Here is a 7,189-nt window from a genome sequence, read left to right on the forward strand (position 1 = left end):
GATGGGTGGATTAATGGCTGCTTTTTTATTGCCAGCTCCTCAGCTTTCGGGGAACAGGGGGAAAAAGTAATAATAATAATAAAAAAAAAATTGTACATGAGGCTTTCCAGTGTCATAAAGATGACTAAAAAAAGCCAAGATTTTTTCCTACAGGAATCTGTAGGGTTTTTGTTTGCTTCTTAGTTTAAAAAATGTGAGGCTTGTAGGCTCATTTTTCACACTTCCCCCCACACATACCCCAGGCCTGGAAAGGCACTTTATTATTTTTAAATGAAAATGTGGTGTTTTTCATAATTACGTGGCTCCAAGCTCTGGATCTTTACAGCAGTAACTATTGTGAGTGCTTGTCAGTGCTGCCCAGTGCAGCCACCTGCGCAGGGATCTTGGGGTTTCAATCACATTTGAGATGAAGAGCAAGGTCTCTCATCTTCTCTTCAGGGCTTTGAGAAGGGCATTTAATATGAAAACCATCGAAGTCATTTACAAATAATTGTGATTGTTGCTACAGGTTTGACATACAAAAGAGTACAAACTGAAAAGGTGTTGGGTTTTGTTTGGTTTGTGGGGTTTTTTTCTGTTTGTTTGTGTTTTTTTAAATTATCACTACGAAGAGGGAAACTACCCAGATTTAAAAGTTTCCCTGTAGGTAACACAAACAAAACCCCAGTGGGATGCAGAAGAAAGTCTGGGCACAGACTGAGGGGAAGACAGCAAAAGGTGTGTGTGGTGCTAGAGCTGGGAAGGGAAAAAAATCCCAAGGCACAACTTGCTCTCTCCATCACCCTGCAGAACGGCAGCAAAGCAATGCTTCAATCAGAAATCTCCCATCCAAGCTGATGTTTCTCATAGTGGAAATCCAACCCCCCCGGAGGACAGGGAGGGATTATTTTAACCTCTTGCTCAGAGCCAAGTCTCCAGCCATGCTGCAACAGGCGGCACACTGATCTGATGCTGTTCCTGCTGCGGCACAGCTCCAGCCCCTGCTCCGGCTCCCACCCGGCCATACGGATTTGTGCTACGGCAGTGCTCCCGCTGTGGAGAGATCCGAGATGGCCCCTTGCACTTTGCATACACCCGCTCTAGCCAGAATGACTCAGCCTCACCCTGGCTTGCTGACGCCTGTTATTCTTCGGAAAACCAGGGTGACATGAGTCATTTGGTCACACCAGCATGAAGCCAAACGCTTTGAGCTCCCTGCAGCTGGCTCAGCTGCGCAGACCATCCTCACCCCGCTGGCCACAGTGGGGCCATGCTCATCCTCTGCGTTCCCCATGCCTGCAGCTGGAAGCACCAGGCAGTGACATGGGGACATGTATGCTATCTGGGACAGTGGACATAGGTACTGGCAGCCCACCAGCACACTCACAAGAGGTACCCGTCTCCCCACCAGCAGCCAGCTGCATGGGAGCATGGTTTTTCCTGCAACTCCTTTGGGTGGGGGACACCCGAAGGGGCCAGGTCACCCCTGACATCATATTTCCCACACCACATCACCTTGCATGCTGGGCTGCTGTGCTACAAAGGTGTGCGGGAGGAGAGGTATCCCTACCAGGGTCACCCCTTCCCCAGCTGCACCCAGGGGCTGCTACAGGTTTCAGGGCTGGTGGCCTGGAGGGGGATTGCTTAACAGGGGACACTGCGGGGGAAGCCAAGGAGCCATCCCCAGGGCTGAGCCAAGCTGCACCGGGTACCAGCAGGGAGTCACACCAGCAGCCCGCTGCTCTTTGTGCCCTGGCTGCCCGTCCCATGGAGCGCTGCCTTCAAAAGTCACGTCATGCAGGGTTGGGCTGACTCGCTGACACAGGGCATGCCCTTGCTCAGCAATTAATTTGGATGCAAGTAGCATTTGCATGTTAATTACTCTGCCTAAGTAACACCATGTGTGGAGTAAAGAGTGACTGCTTTTCCCCTGCTCTGAAATAACTCCATTTATAGACAAGCTCCTTGAGATGGATGAGGCTCAAAGCAGATACCAAGGTACTGCCTGCAGTTTCTACATGGCATCACCCTGACTTTGTTGAACTGCTATGTGGGATCAGGGGAGCCCAGGGGTGCCCCAAATCAGAGCGGGAGGGCAGAAGCACTGTGCTAAGTAGCACAGGGTCCCCCCCATGCCAGCTACCCTCACGTGTGGACTTTCCTGTGGGCTGGCACAGCACCAGCTGCCTCCTTGAGCTGGTATCTGGGTGGGTGGGAAGGAATTTGGACCCAGTGGATCTGATTACCAGCCCACAGCGCTGCTGTTAAGGAGGCACACACCACCATCACAGGGCTAGCAAGCTGAAAGTCAGGTGTTAGGTCTAATGATTGCATCCAAAGTGCCTGGCTGCATTTGGACCCTGCACTGGCTGAGGACACCTCGCTCCCAGCCACAGGGGCTGCAGCACTCAGCAACCTACAGCCTGCGCTTCCATCTGGGGAAAAAGAGGGGGACAATGAGTAATGGCCCCAGCTCATCTGTGGGCTTAAAAGCTCTTCCGGAGAGAAGGAAGAGGAGGGAGCTGTGTAAAAGGCTGCTGAGAAATATTTAAATATTTCAGTTTCCAGCATCTCTTGAGTCATTTGGAATGGAAAGTTTCCATTGCCCAATAAATCTTGCATACTTATTTGAAAAACAAAAAAAAAAAAAAAAAGGAAAAGGACAACTTTTGGTGTTGGCTTGAGGAACGTAATACTGCAGTGGAGGCACTGGCGTGCACCACCCACCAGCAGGTACATGATGTTCTTGGCCCAGGCTGGAGCTGAGGAGGGGCACGGGGCAATGGAGCAGGCACAGGGAAACGGGCATGTTTGCTGCCCAGGAAGAGCCTGCTCGCTCATGCTGGCAGAGCTAACGCAGAGGAAAATTTAGGCTTGGATCAGAGCAGGTAGGGGAAAAAATCCCATGCATCTTTGGATGAAATTAAAATGCATGAGAAGCTTTTCAGAAGGTTGTGTTTTGGTTTTTCGGGGGAACTACCCAAGTCTGAAGCAATGCTCTTTGCATTACTTGGCTGAAAGGTCAAATTCAGGCCAGGGATGCAGACAGACTCAGCTGTGGCTTCTGCCCAGTGAGGGCAGATTTTACTTTGGGCATTTAGCCCACTGCCTTGGCAGGGGTGGCTCTGGTGCTGGATTACCCTGACTCTAGAAGCTTAAAGTAGAGCTCACAGTATGGGGGATCAGATCTACCTGCCCTGTGGCCTTCTGCTGCTCCCCACAACTGGAGCTTATTCCTAACGGTACATGTTCCAGAGGAACCACGTTCCCCACATCAAGTTACGGGGGAAAAGAAGGAGGTTTGTGTGCTCGTGGACTGCTATTTTTAAGCAGCCCTCGGCCACCCTGATGACTCCCAGATGCAGGAGCCGGGGAGGGAAGATGCAGCCGGGACCTGGCCGCCCGCAGCCGGTGCCCGGGGCCGTCCCCTTCCATTGCCCGTCGGGGCGGATGGCGGGGCTGCAGCGCACCCCAGCGGCCGCCGCTCTCCCGCAAGCCCGGTGCAGGCCGCCCCGTTTGCCGGGAGGGAAAGAGGGCTCCCTCTGCATCCCTTGGAGCATCCTCCCCGCTGCGAGAGCCCTCAGCGCCTGCCCGCAGCCAGCAGCCCTCCCCGGCGCCTTTCTGTGCACCACCGACGCCTCTCGGTCAGAAAAACCTTTTCGATATTAAAGCCACTCTAGCGGCAGCAAGTTTCTCCTGTTACCTGTCTTCGCCTCTGCCCCAGCCTCCCTCCAGCAATACAGTGCAGCTCTCCAGCCAAAAAGGAAGGCCTTGCACAAGGACATGGGTGTAGGGACTGGGGAGCCGGGGGCTGCTTACAGCCCATAAGGGCACCCGGGCACAAGGTAAGTAAATGGAGCAAGACCCTTGGCAGCATCTACTTCCCCAACGCCAGAGAGACATGGGGCACAAGGGAGAACACAAATGAGGTAACCTGCTCCCCCCCCCCCGCCACCCCAATCTCTGCTCCTCAGTGCTTCCAGGGGAAGGAGCTGGGAGGATGGCACTATGGCACTCTGGAGGGCACGAGTGGGCACAGGCAGGCTGTAGGGCATCAGAGGGATGACTGAGCTGCCCCCTCCTCAGCTCACACACACCAGACCCTACAAGCTCAGGGAGTGAAGGAGGAGGTGAGCAGGGAGGGCTCTTCCTGGAAGACAGTGGGCAGAGCTTGAGCTGCTGGAGTTGCGCATCTGCTGTCACCCTGATGGACACCAGAGCACCCAGCTGCAGCAGGGCCAGAGTGATGCCCTGCCCCTGATGGGGGAGAAATAAATACAGGGAGGTCCCCTTCCACCTGGAGGTGCAGCTGTAGTACAGGAACTGCCCCCCAGTATTGCATTAGGCCCCTGGTGTTTTTGTGGAACTGAGACATGGGCAAGCCCATGGCAGGGCTCTCACCTGAGCCAGCTGGATCAGGTGGCAGAAGAAGGGCAGAGAATTATTGCCTCCTTGCAGCAGGTAAGTGTGATATCACCCCTTCATGTGCTGTCACTGTGTTTCTGGGCAGATAATGACAGTGGTCCAGATACTCGTATAGCTTCCTGCCCAGGCTAGAGAACCAGAATTACTGCAAATACTGGTGTTTGTGGTCAGTGTCAGAAATAGCAGCCTTCCAGTCACACCTGCACTGTTGCAGGATCAACCGAGGCCAGGGCAGCAGTATACATAATGTTCTCCTCATGACAGCCTTACATTTGCAGCCAGAAACTATTGAACATAGTGAAAGCTATTTACATCCAAGGCACAAGAAATGCTGCAAACAGAGCACTGCAGTTTGACAAGAGATGGCTCCATAATAACCAAGAAGGATTTAAACAAACAAAACCAGAAAGGAAACTATGCCATTAAGAATATCAAATAAAAAGAGAGAGAAAAACAAACCAGCATCACTAGCAGCAGCAGCTTTTCTGCATGCAGGAGCAGCCCTACACTCACAGATGACTTTCTCAGCTCAACACGTGCTAAGGAGTCAGGCCAGAGGGCTGGTAGAGCTGGGTCCAGGTCTACCTCCCACCCTCTGCTGCATCACCTTGGACAAGCCACCAGTCATCCTTTCACCCCATGCACCAATACACGTAAGGAGAAGCCTAAAATATGCAACACTACAGTCATGCCTCCCTCTCCCCTCCCTAAATGATGCACAGGACTACCTGTGACAAATGGCCATGCTTAGAAGAAGAAACTACAGCTCCTCCACCTTAGAAGTCCTGCTAAATCCAGCTCAGATCTTACCCAGTCTTTACAGGCTCTCAGAGGTAGGCTAGTGCTTCCCACGCGTTCATGTCTTTCCCAGGGAGAAGAGAGGGTTTGAGGATGCTTTTAGGGATGTTGTGGTAACAAATTGAAGGGAAAAGGAAGGAAGAAAAAGAGTGAGACCAGGTGATTTTAATGGTCATCTTCTTTCAAAGCACTACCATGTGCCTTACATCACAAGTGTTTCAAATGAGACTCCAGCACCTGCATTTCATTTACCAGTGTTTTGTTATTGGGCTTTTCCAGCTGGTAAGAGCAGACCAGTGAAAAAAAATCAATAAAAGCTAAGTTTGAATTGCAGCCTCTTATAGAGTGATATTTAGATTGAACAGTTGTCCAGTGTAGAACCATTATATTGTTCCCCTATAACTCTGCTGTCAGCATTACAAGACTCTTGCTGGGCAGACATTAGTGCTTCTGTCTATTAAGCCACAGAATTTGGCACATATTATAGTTTTCCTTTATTATTGGTCACAGACCAGATCAGCCTCTCTGTGAACCAAGAAATGGATGCGCCTCTGAGTTCCATGTGAAATTTCAGTGTAGGCTTAGCGCAACAAGTTTGTGGGTACCCGACCAGCCTCTCAAAGAGCTATGCCTGCAGTGGCTGTGACACAGGGTAAAACACACGTGTTAATACGCTTGGCTCTCCCAGTCTGTTTTCGGCTGTATTTTAACTACTGAGTATTGCCAAAATTGCTGTTTGGTTTTTGAGGTATTTCCTGTTCAGAAAAATACACCCAGACCCTAGTGCCTTCCTGTTCACTAACCATGTGTTATGCAGAGCTCAGTGAGCAGACACTGGGTTTGGATGCTAGCATGTTTTTCATAAATTACATATATTTTGGATGTAAACAGTAACTATTTGTTGAAGCATTGTTTTCTGTTTTCTTGTTTTGATTGTAGGCTGAAGGTTCAAAGAGATTCAACTTGAGAACACCAAGAGTGGCCTTTGCTGTGGTTTCCTAAGTAAAAAGGGAAAGTTAAATACTGTAGCACAAACAGGGATGTGGTCTTCCACTTCGCGTGGAAAAACTCTCCTCTTGTTAAATCCTGTCAAATGAAAGCAACCGATTGCTACAGCTTCTCTGTGCTGTGATCACTTTAATGGCTTTGCCCAGGTTGCTACCTCCACATCCTCCTTCACATCCTGACCCCCTTCTCATCCCAGCTGCCTTCACCTCCTGACCCCCTTCACATTCCAACCTCCGTCAGTCCAGCTCGCCATGTGGCTGTTGTGCACCCAGCAGGCAGAGCAGGGATCGTCTCAGGTCTTTGCTCTTGTTTTGAAGTCTTTTTAACAACTCTTGAAGTACTTTATTTGCTGGAAGGTTGGTACCCATATTTTTAGGTGTTGCTTTTCATAGCCCCAAGTCCCCTTTTCATAGGCCCCACGTCTGTGCATATCAAAGGGTTTGACTTTACCACCTCTGATGTCTCACTGCTGTGCCTCAGATTCCCCTTTCTCAGGGGACAGTGCCTGGTGGAAACTAATTGAAGCCATTTTCAAATAAGTTCTTGTGTTGCAGCAGCTCCAAGAGGCAAAGACCTCTCTGCGTGGGGGCCTTTAGCAGGATCACTGCCTTTAAGAGTCTTTAATACAAGAACAGACAGTGCCTGGGCACAGGCTACCTTATCTGACGAAGTCACCAGGGCAACGGGAGGACAACATTTGATGGGGTCAGTCTCCTCCTCTCGGCAGTGCGCTTTGCGATGTGCTTACAGGGGCAGCCGCCTTCGGTTCCAGCTGGGTGCACAGGCGAGAGAGAGCTTGGGCTCTGCCCCTAATACATGTTGCCCATGTACCTATAGAGAGTGCTGGAGGAAAATACAGCCTAGGTCTGGCTGGATTAGTACATACACTATGTAATGTATATCGTATCCATATTGCATATGATCATCATCAATTATTAAAGCCTTCAGCAAGACCCGAGATGCCTTTGCTGAGAGCAAG

This window comes from Numenius arquata, chromosome 1 (genome assembly GCF_964106895.1).
Source record: "Numenius arquata chromosome 1, bNumArq3.hap1.1, whole genome shotgun sequence".
NCBI lineage: Eukaryota > Metazoa > Chordata > Aves > Charadriiformes > Scolopacidae > Numenius > Numenius arquata.